General features: G+C 40.7%; 1 protein-coding gene across 3 annotated transcripts in view; it reads left to right on the plus strand.

Moving 5' to 3' along the window:
* The first annotated feature begins 1,688 nt into the window (after positions 1 to 1,688).
* The window catches only part of wasf3 (WASP family member 3), a 59,091-nt gene continuing 48,439 nt past the window's right edge, over positions 1,689 to 12,340 (plus strand). The window contains exon 1 of one of the 3 annotated variants that reach the window (XM_033022812.1): positions 1,689 to 1,839. The gene's annotated coding sequence lies outside the window, so the exon portion shown is untranslated. The remainder of the gene's footprint in view (positions 1,840 to 12,340) is intronic. The other 2 variants (XM_033022813.1, XM_033022814.1) reach the window with 2 other exon arrangements.

Raw genomic sequence — 12,340 nt, forward strand, 5'->3', positions numbered from 1 at the left:
CTCACCCCATCAATCATTATGATCCAACTACAACAGGTCTCACAATGGCCTCACCAGTTACCTCAGAAGAGGTGTGTATGGAAGTCATCCAATTTCCTGATTGCACTGGAGGTGAGGAATGGGAAGGGCAAATTATTGTTGTCATTGGACATGTTGGGAGTCACTAGTGTCACCTTGGATGTAGGTTCTAATTTCCCAGATCAAGTGTTCAATTTCAATATTTAAAAAAATTAAAGTGCCCATATCATACAGCAAAATGCCACTAAGCAAGTAAAATAATGGAAGTCCAATTTGCAACATGCTAATTATGTATATTTCTGTGGGAGCTATTTTAATAAAGTTAAAGTTTTCTAAGGCAGTAAACTGTGTGATCGCCAAAGTTTCAAGGTTTTGATATGAATTGTGTCACTGTGTTGCATATTTTGCATGCAAAGAAATGTTAGTTGTTAACATAGTACAACACAGGAACAGGCCCTGACTGTCTACCCTACCTATGCCTCTCATTATTTTTAAATATGTTAGACTTTAGAAATACAGCGCTGAAACAGAGACTTCGGCCCACCGAGTCCCCGCTGACCTGCAATCACCCTGTACACTAACCCACACACACTAGGAACATGGGGAACATGTACAAGGGATATGGGGAGAAAGCAGGATCCATGATCATATTGAATGGCAGTGCTGGCTCGAAGGGTCGAATGGCCTACTCCTGCACCTATTTTCTGTTTCTATGTAACAATTTTCCAACCTGCCAAAGCCAATCAACTAACAAACCTGTACATCTTGAGTGTGCGAGGAGACTGAAGCACCCGGGGAAAACCCACGCGATCACAGGGAGAACGTACAAACTCCGTACAGACAGCACCTGTTGTCAGGATCAAACCCGGGTCTCTGTAAGGCAGCAACTCTCCCGTTGCACCACCATGCTGATGCTGTCATATCTATCAGGTTTCCCCTCCAGAGGAAACAATTCAATCTGTCTTTGCCTTCCCCTTCAAACCAGTTCCCTGCATCTACCCTCTAATCCAAACAGCAACCCAGTGAATCTCTTCAGCACCATCTCCAAAGCCTCCACATTATTTCTGGAAGGAGGACCAGAACTGCGCACATACAAGTGCAGCTTAACTAACGATGTGAAAGGGAAAGAAAAAATTAAACTTGTGGAAGACATTGTAATTTTTCAATGCATAAAATATAGATTTCAATAATTTATTTCGGAGAGAAAGACAAAAGGACTAAAGCGAAAATTAATATTAATTACACTAAGATGCGGCTCATCCATTTGACTCGCAGGCGACCACTTGATAGAGAGCCCAGCTCGGCAACTGACAACCGCAGCACACGCCCAACACACGGACCTGTGGACACAACATGCTGGATATGCATGTAACTCAGCGGCTCAGGCAGCATCTCTAGAGCCAGGGAACTGTGACTTCCTCAGTCTGAAGAAACGTCACCCATCCCTTCTCTCCAGAGATGCTGCCTGTCCCGCTGAGTTACTCCAGCACTTTGTGTCTCCAGCATCTGCAGTTCCTCCGCCCCCTCCCCACACACACACTAACCTGATGGCCGTTCCATCGGCTTCAGCGCTTTTCTCATTGGTCAGCTGGGCGGGTTCGCATCGAGAACCGGCGTTCCGATTGGCTTCGGCGCACGTCAATCAGCGGCGCGGGCCGTGGTCAGGTCAGGTTAGGTTGGCCGGCGCGCGGTAGTGGTGGCCCAACGGTCGCAGCGCGAGCGAGAGAGAGCGAGCAGCAGCAGCAGCAACGGCAACGGCAACGGCAACGCAGAGAAATATTCCGTCTCCCCCCCTAAAGCTGTGCAACTAATCCGACCCAGGTCAGTACGAAACCAGCGACAGAGTTAACGGTCAAGAGTGCAATCGGACTGCTGTGTAGCCGGAGGATGCTCGGTTTATAATAATTATATCGTAGTTGTGAGCAGATGGCCGCTGAAAGCCAATGCCAGGGGTAAAAACGTGTATATAGACCGTTTGCTGATGGCCCTGTGAACCCGTGACTGCCTTAAAAAAATACTATATTGCGGTTATCGGTCATTGCAGGCGGAAGGGGATTGCGTCCCTGGTCAAGAGGACAGCTCCCCCTGGGTGAGTGGGTGACCAGGGGAAGACTGTCCTCTCCTCCTCCTCCTCCTCCTCTCACCGCTTTAATCTGCAGCCCACTTGTGCAGTACATTTAATATCTTGGCATCGATTTTAAATGATACCGTTTTAGATGCAATAGCTTCAGGAATCATGAATCGGTCCATTAACTGACAATACAAGTATGTAAAGATTAGTTTTAGGAATTTAAAGTTTTGGGAAAGTTGAAGTAGGATTTTTAATGGAAAAGTTGAAGTAGGAATTAAATCTGGATGTTTGCAATCACAGTGATTACAGTACTAAATGTCAAAGAACATTGTTCGAACGAGTGAAGAGAAACCAACGCAAAAATAAATCGCCGTTTTAAAAATTGAATGTAATGTTCATAAAACATAGTTTGTAAAACGTAGTAATTTAAGGTTGTTTCATATGGTAATTGTCGATTGACGCGACGAATTTTCTTGATTAAACCTCTGCATGACCCAGTCAGATACTTGGTGTTGTAATTGCAGAAGAGCATTATTGTAGAAGATATACGAGTTTTCAACCTAAGACAACTCATTAGAAATTTAAAACAAACCTTGTGAACCCGTTAAGGACGGACCATTGCTTGAAAACATATATTGAGTACTTACAATTCTAAAGGACAGTTACAACATTTTGCCTTCACATTTTTAAAGGATGTTTATAATCATCATTAATCGTCGTTCTTGACAGGTATAGATATTCCTTCTGGTGCAGATATTCTCATAGTTTTGTGAGTAGGGAGATATGTGATGGTGGATATCTAGTCCATGTATGATGGATACAAGGAACTGCAGATGCAGAGTTGGGGGGAGGGAGGTTACCTAAAATTAGAGAAGTCATTGTTCATGCCATTGGGTTGTAAGCCGCATCTGCGCCCAGGATGAGTTTTTCCATACTAGATCATCGGAGATGTCCTAATTCTTTAGGAAACAGGGGTTCCACTCTTCCATTATAGATGAGGCTCTCACTAGGATCTCCTCGATATCCTGCAGCTCTGCTCTTGCTCCCCCTACCCACATTCGCAACAAGGACAGAGTCCCCCTTGCACCCCATCAGCAGTCGCATACAGCATATAATCCTCCAACACTTTCCCTACCTTCCACGGGATCCCACTACTGGCCACATCTTCCCATCTCCACCCCTTTCTGTTTTTCGCAGAGACAGTTCCTTCTGCAACTCCCTGGTCAACTCATCCCTTCCCACCCAAACCACTCCCTCCCCAGGTACTTTCCCCTGCAACTGCAGGACATGCAACACCTGTCCCTTTACTTCCCCCCTCAACTCCATCCAAGGACCCCAACAGTCTTTTCAGATGAGGCAGAAGTTCACATGCACCTCCTCCAACCTCATCTACTGTATCCGCTGTTCCAGGTATCAACTTCTGTACATCGGCAAGACCAAGCGCAGGCTCGGCAATTGTTTCGCTGAACACCTCCGCTCAGTCTGGCTTAACCTCCCTGATCTCCCGGTTGCTCAACACTAACTTCTCCTCCCATTCCCACACTGACCATTCTGTTATAGTCCCCCTCCATTGTCAGAGTGAGGCCCAGCACAAATTGGAGGAACAGCACCTCATATTTGGCTTGGGTAGTTTACACCCCAGCAGTATGAACATTGACTTCTCTAACTTCAAATAGCTCTTGCTTTCCCTCTCTCTCCATCCCCTCTCCCTTCCCAGTTCTCCCATCAGTCTTACTATCTCCGACTACATTCTATCTCTGTCCCGCCCGTTCCCCTGACATCAGTCTGAAGAAGGGTCTCGACCCGAAACGTCACCCATTCCTTCTTTCCAGAGATGCTCCCTGTCCTGCTGAGTTACTCCAGCATTTTGTGTCTACTTTCCTTTTATTGATCAAAATCTGTTCTCCTTGTTTGTTTATTATTGCAGAGTGAAGGGGATGTCAGTTCATAAGATTATGGTTAATGGGGAGATACAAAACTACTATTGCCATTGTCTCAAAGCGATCCTGACGCTTTTAGAACTATGATGGTTTGATACAATGTGATGGCAATTTTCCCTGGTGTGAAAGCAGGAATTTGCCTACATGAGGATAGTACCGTGATCAGTCCTAGCCGCACTGGCATTGACAGATGCATTTACAGTATGTTGATGAGGATGGTCAAGTAGATTTATCTCTCATGGTAATTCACTTGCCAGCTTCTGCGGTCGAGTCAGTAAATGTGTATCAGTCTTTCAAGTCTTGGTCAGCTCTGTCAATGGTGATGTTACATTGAATCATTTGATGATGAACATTAAAGTTTTCTCAACAAAATACGTAATGTTGATCCCATTTGATGGATCACCAGTGTGAATTAGTCAATGTGGCACAGTGGTACTAATTTAAGTTGAAATATTGTCATTTTAAAGTGTACAAGAATATGTTTCTAATATTTGAACTGCTGCGGTGGCAGCCTCGCCAGCAGCCTGTGTGTCATTTCGACTTTTTAAGTTATTTTTAGTGTGTCTAAAATGTATATCTTATTGTTTCTCAGTACGTTTTATGTGGGGGGGTGGGAGAGATAGGGGGAAACCTTTTTCTGTCCCTTACCTCGACGGAGATGTGATCTTTCTCCACAAATGTCAGGAAGCCGTGTTGCAGCCGAATAGAACATAGGGCAGAACAGGAACAGGACCTTTGACCTATGATGTCTGTGTTGACCATGATGCCAATTTGAACTAATCCCATCTGCCTGCACATGTCTATATCCCTTCCTCCCCAGCCGGTTCTTGTGCCTGTGTAAATGCCTCTTAAATATTCATAATGTATCTGCTTCTACCACTTCCCCTCCACCATTCCAAGCATCTGCCATTTTCCTGTGGTGACGTTTAACAGGCATTTAGATTGACACATGAACAGGCAGGAGAGAATAGAAGGATATGGACTACCTGCAGGCAGATGGGATTAGTTTAGATTAGCATTTTGCTTAATAGACATGGTAGGCTGAAGAGTGTATTCCTGTGCTACATACACATAAAGCAGACAATGCTAATCAAATAATGTTTTATCCCTGGACCATTTGTAATAAAAATTGTAACAGTCAAGGTGGATAAATGGAATTTAGATATTCAAGTTCAAATTTATTTCTTCTTCATCGGTCTGTCAGGATCGAGAATGATTTGTCCTCACATTAGTTTTGTGGGTTCTGAGGTTACTAATACAACTGTAGATTCTTGTACAGATTAGGCATAGAAACATAGAATCATAGAAAATAGGTGCAGGAGTAGGTCATTTGGTCCTTTGAGCCAGCACCGCCATTCAATATGATCATGGCTGATCATCCAAAATCAGTACCCCGTTCCAGCTTTTTCCCCATATCCCTTGATTCCCTTGGTCCTAAGAGCTAAATCTAACTATCTCTTGGAAACGCCTTCTGTGGCAGAGACTTCCACAGATTCACAACTTTCTGGGTGAAAACATTTGTCCATATCTCAGTCCTAAATGGCCTATCCCTTATTCTTAAACTGTGACCCCAACAGGCAGGATGCAACTGACAGGCAGGAGAATGTATAGTCTCTAAGGTGAAGCATCATTCCACCCTTAGCACAGGATCTCTATGTACGTGTGATGCATGGGCTCTGGGGTCCCTGTTGTTACCCTCAATGTTCTTACTTCATTACGAGCATTCAAATGCCAGGATTTCTATGGTTCAATAGGGATGCTACATTTTTCCAAGGAGGCTTGGAACCTTTTTCCCTGTCTACCTGGTACTTTTCTTCTCACATGAGAGCTCAAAACAAAGTGTCTGCTTTGGGGATTAGGATTTATGGTCTGAAGAAGGACCTCAACCCGAAACATCACCCATTCATTCTCTCCAGAGATGCTGCCTGTCCCGCTGAGTTACTCCAGCTTTTTGTATCTATCTTGGGGATTAGGTGTTGGGCACAAGAACTATGTGGACCACAGGGCACAGCCATGTAAATGTAATTGGGACCTCATTTCATGAGATGTTTACCTGACAAGAGGACACTAATGTCAGTCTGCTTATCACATGGTGTGTGAAAAATGAAAGTCAAAGCATGTGAGGTTTCTTCAGTGATGACCAGGCTCTCCATAATGCAATCATTCAGGCCCTTACCCGAAGTGAAGAACAGTGGTGAACATATCAAAGATGGAAAGGCAGACAGTGCATACTGGAAGGAACACCTCAAAGACCTCTTCAACTGCAATTCACCTGTGGACGTGGCATTCTTGTCTTCAGACTTTTTGGTTCTACCATACTCCTAATCAATAATAAATTGAAAAGGCCGTAAATAACTAATAGTACAGGATACAATTTTTGGAATAGAAGAAAAACTGCTTATAAATAGATAAAATTGAAGGATATCTTTCTCAAAACCTATGCTCTAACCCTGAAACATCACCTATCTTTGCCAGATAGAATAACTTTCTTTATCATTTAATGTACATGGTGGCTTAAGAGTCTGAACGCTCAGAGGTCTGCGCTCCTAGAAGGGTGTCCTTCAAATATTGGAGATTTTTCTTTCTATTTCAGTTATTGTTATCTACATTGTAGATTAAATGGATTGAATTTGGGTTTGTCTCAAAGGCTTTTTACATCTAATTCCAGATCTGGACTTTTCAGTTGTCCTACATAAACTGCCAATTAAGTAGCACAGCAACAGTGTGTTAATCAGTAGGAATAAATGAAAGCATTGAATGCCCTTTGACACTAAATTTACCCAAAACATTTAGTGCATTGATCTGCACAATGTGAGTAACATAGAAACATAGAAACATAGAAATTAGGTGCAGGAGTAGGCCATTCGGCCCTTCGAGCCTGCAACACCATTCAATATGATCATGACTGAAGTCATGTGGTGATGGGGGTGGGGGTCACTTTTTTTAACAATAGCTTTCTTTTGTGTAACAGAATTAGTTTTGCAGTGTTTGCTATTTTAACTTAAGGCATGGGATCAATTTAGTTTCCACAAGCTTGCATATAGGTTTATGTAATCTGTGATGTATAAAGTACTGAGATGAGGAACTTGACCAGGTTTAATATTGTTTCCCTCATTTTTCTTAATCATTCTTTTCTGAACTCATTAAATTGTGATTGTCTACTCTTTGGCCTCACTTTCTGTCCGAATAGGGTGCAGCAGCTTGGTGATAAATTACTGGATGAGTGTATGAAGACTGGTACTATTGATTTTGGGACCAGAGTTACCATTCCACTAAGAATACTGGAACATTTAAATCAAAATAATGATAAAATGTGGATATCAAATATGCTTGAAACACTACATCTGGAAGAGATGAGATTCCTCTTAGCAGGCAAAGCAGACCACTTCCAAAAGACGTGGTCTACGTTTTTGGAACTATTACAAGCATAAGGTGCAATAGTAATTTAAAAAATATATATATATTTTAAAGAAGTGGTGGTCATGTCTGCCATCACCAGTACAAGTCACCGCAGAGACTTGACAAGACTAGTAGAAGCTTTGGCAGATCTTTAGCAAGAGTGGACACCCTCATTTTCCTATTGCAGCTCTAGTGGACAAGGTAAAGAGAAAGCAAGAGGTCCTGGAAGCCAGACAAGCCATCAAGAAGCAATGAAAAGAGATTGCACTCAAGCTTAATATTAGAGGTGAAGCACCAAAGATCTTGTTCGAGATACAGATTTTCATGACGTCTCGTGTGGCCATCAGTTACCTTATCAAATCTCATCCTCATGTTGCAAGAGGAAGTTGTGGAAGCAGGTCTGATAGCAATGTTTAAGAGGCATTTGACAGACCAATGAAGAGATGAGGAATGGAGGGATCTAGATCTTGAGCAGGATGGCATGGCATCTTGGTTGGTACAAAAACTGTGGTTTGAAGGGTCTGTTCCTGTGGTGTGCTTTGCTGTTCAATGTTCTGCAACTAACCTCACATTTGATCCATGTAATGTAGTCCTGCCACTTATCTAATCTTTATCAACCAAGACTTCCCTAATAATGTTTATAAATCCCAATACCAAGTATTGCGCGCACATTTGTATCTTCCGCACACTACTAACAAGTTAAATGTGGCAACCACATCATCACAATAAATTGTTAGACCTACATTAATATACGTGCATCACTTTTGCAAATTGTGGCACACCATTGATACCTACATGATAAACCATCGGGCTTCAAATGCACATCTATTGATGAGCTCATTGCCTGTGGAATGTTCACTGTTGCAATCATCGTGTGCATGCCCAGCTGTGGCACAGTTAATATTTAAGCTGTCACTTAGATTATTCTCAAATCTTGTTTTCTTCCTTGTTGCACAATTTCTTCTATTTTGAAAATTTGAAATAGTGTAAGCATTTATTTCTTAGTTATATCTTTCCTTTCAACATAATCTTCTTTCAAACCCAGCTCGTTCATTAACATCCTACATTCATAACGATTGCTCAACTTCTGGTTCCTTGATGCACTCCCTTGTTCCCATTTACCCCACCCCCATCACCACATGACTTCTGACCTGCTTTGAATGAAGAACCAGGTGGCATGTTATCACTTCCAAAAATGTGCAGGGTCCCATTATGTCTTTGAGTAAAAGCAATATTTTCCAAGGAGGAGATTGACTAAAATGGTCATCTTATCCTGCTGCTGTGCTCGGTCATCTCAGCCCATCGGGTGTGCTGAAACTAGAAAACATTTTATTTTATATTAAAAAGCTCTAGGCTGCTGTAAAGAAACATCTGTATGTGCTATAACAACTTTTAAAAGACACTTGGGCAGGTGCATGGATAGGAAAGATTTAGAGGGATATGTGCCAAACGCAGGCAAATGGGACTAGCTTAGATGAGGCATCTTGGTTGGCATGGAGGAGTTGGACCAAAGGGCCTGTTTCCATGCTATGTGCTGTATGACATGATTCTAAATGCATTAATTGCCCAAACTATTGTTGAGTTTCCCTGCATTTTTTTGTAGCATGATTAAATGCCATAATCATATTATGTAACCACAAGTGTAACGTTTGACTGTTATTGGATCATAATCAACTTTGATATATTCAAGATGTAAGTGATACTAAATTTAATATTTCTAAGTTTATAATTGTTTGAATGATGCAAAGTTTCACTTTTGCTCTGTTGAGACAGCCCTGCTTTAGTTACTGTAATAAGGTTGAGTGGCAGAGAAGGTGAGGTCTTTGGTAATGGTGTTTTTACCACCATGAAGAATTTGAAAATTACTGTTTAAAGTGATATTCTGCTTCTCTGGTGCTGTGAAAATGTCTGTGGACTTGTGACAGTGGTGCAAAACAGTTTGTAATATGTGCCAATTTGCACTTTTGCAAAGCATTAACAACTTTGCACAGGTATGAAGTTTAATCAAACTCGTGTGTGCAATGCTGGGTTGCATATATAAATTAGTATCCATATTTATCGATCCAAAATTAATCCAATGTACACGTTATTTTACATTGGTATAGGATACAATTGTTTAAATGATATGGAGACTGCTACAGGAAATTAATTGATTATATTAGTTTTTCATAACATGTCATCTTTGACCTAAAAAGCTTTATGATTTTATGGAAATGTAAAATGTGCTGAGAAATGGCTCAAAAATTACATGGATATCTAAATTGATCTCCTAAAGGATTTGTCTCTGTCGTAATTCACATTTCCAAAAAACTACAAATAAGTTGGATTTTTACATTGGGGGGGGGGGGTCAAACTAGCTTATCCTTTTAGGGTGATCTGTTAGCAACTGTAGGCATACATACATGCATACATACATATTATTTAAAAAATAAACGTTGGTTTCCTTTATGTTGCGGGGAAAAACATTTCTGTTAATGGAGCATTTAATTTGGCAGTGTAGGTGATTGATCTAAAGTGTAAGGAAGAATTTCACACTACCAGTGGACATTCAATCATATTTAAGAAATTAGTTTTCTTTAACATCAACTTCAGAATGATTGTACACATTGTGGTGGTTAATTTACATATGATACAAAATAATATGTGGAATAAAATAAGTCTGTTGTTACTTTTTTTTTAAGCCATTGTTTTAATTAATTATTGTTATCGACACAGTTAGTAAATTTACACTTTTTTATTGTTTTTGACAAAGAAAATAAGACTTCAGTTCAGTGAACAGAATAAATATAAAATTAATATTTCTGCCTTGTTGATCTGTCTGAATTCTGAGGACTATAATCACAATTGCATGAAATAGTGAAAAGACGTAGGATAAACAATGGTTTTAAGCTGTGCTATTTTATTGAGTTATTTTTAACAAGTTACATATTGTACAATTGAAAATTCCAGTTGATTTCCTGTTATTCCTGTTGTCCTTTGTGCTTCTACGAATTGCAGTCAAATGAATTGAAATTGCTTTTTGTGGAAACCATTTTTAGTATTTCCAAAACTAAGAAAACAGATTTATTTTTATTGGGGGTGTAAATAATTTCATATATACTGCCTTGTCATGTTGGGATAATGTTTCAAGCATAAATGAAGTTCTTGAACTTCATGCAGATTAAGAACAAATGGTATAATTTCAGCTATTCCTGAAAATATTTATTGTAAATACCATGAACGAATGAAAGTTATTTTGGTGATCTTGTCTTTTAGGATTCTGAGTTTTTTTCTGGTACAGTGATTTACAGAGGATATTGCACTGGCCACAAACAGTTCCAGGGTCCTGTCATTCAAATATTTTATGTCTTAATTGTTGCTAGTCAGTTTGATGTTTTGTGGGCTTGAAGTTTGAAATATATTTTCAGCAATGTTGTCTTAGTTGTAAATAAATACTGAATCAGAACAGTAGGTATGTTAACATCAGCAAAAAGTATAAAGAATTGACTGAAGTTTGAAGCCTTATAGTCATCCATTGTACATGGATTAACTGATAACATATACAAGATCAATTTAAATCTAGATGAGTTTTGATCAATTGAGAGAATTGAAGAAGTCTCCTGTCCTCACCACGACATTTTGTCTCTGCAAATTATTTGCTGCATTGTGAAGAGGAGGATTGAAGAGGCATTCAGGAAGTATTAAGTCATAATTCCAAGGGTATACAAGTATGGTGTAGTCTTGGTTGACCACCTGGCCTTTTGCTGACCATGATTTTCACAAATTAATAATGTTATGAAGCTGGAAGCAGGGGTTCTGTAAAATGGAGATTGTGTAGTCTTGTAAACTCATTTTGAGAATCTCAAAGAAACTCGCTTTGTGGGCAGTTGGCACAACCACTGATATGGTCAATGTGCATGACGAGTGGAATCTGTGACGGACTGAGGACAAATGCTTAAAATCCCAATTTTTTGCAAGTGAAAGCTGGTTAACATCCATGATTTAATGTTCGTCAAGCAATCAAATATTGTAGAGGAGGAGATATTGAGAGGGAGAGAGAGACAGGGGGAGGGAGAGAGAGAATCATCAATGTGCATGTGAATGCTGACAATTTACCACCAAGAGGAAGACTATAACATGTAGAGAAAAGTCAGGAATAGTATCCTTTGCTTGCACAGCACTGCTTTCACTTGCTCCTCCCTTACCTGCACTTTGGTCATCGAAATGGACGCCTGGTCAGGAAGGCTCTGCAGCACCCATTTGTCCAGAGTCACCTGCATATGTGCCCTCCAGATACATGGACCCCATTGTTGTTTGTTGCCCTTTATCCAAGGCAGGAGTTCGTTCCAGGGGCTAGTTACTGAGGATTTGAAGTCAGGCTGAAGAACAGCAGGAACAAGAAGAGCAGGAGATTCAGGGAAGTCTTGCCTCACATAAGTATAAAGGAGGAAGGCATCAATTGAAGAGGCTAAAATACATGTTCCTTATGAAGACAAGATTACACTCTAGGTACTCCCAAATAATTTGTCTACATTCCTATGACAAAGCCCCAATGACATATAATAATCCTTCATATTTTCCTTTCCAGAGCCACTTGGACAGCAACAACAGGAATAAGTGGATCCCAGATCAATGTTTAAAATAGCACAACTGTTTTCAGCAATACACAAGCTTCCCTTGACATAGCTTGTAAACATATGAGATTTATTTGAGCGATTCTCAAATGAATGAGGTTTCTTACACTTTGGAGAGACAGCTAGAGCCACAGTCTTGGTGGTCTTTTCCAATGTTGGGTGGAACAGGTCTCCTACCAAGCGGACCGATCCCCTGCTATTTATTGCACTGTTAAGAAAATTCAGGTCTCTTTCACTAAATTCAGGTGTTGTCATTCTATTCACTGCCGCCTCTACCACTTCCATGTGACTAGTTTCTG

This window comes from Amblyraja radiata, chromosome 6, assembly GCF_010909765.2.
Source record: "Amblyraja radiata isolate CabotCenter1 chromosome 6, sAmbRad1.1.pri, whole genome shotgun sequence".
NCBI lineage: Eukaryota > Metazoa > Chordata > Chondrichthyes > Rajiformes > Rajidae > Amblyraja > Amblyraja radiata.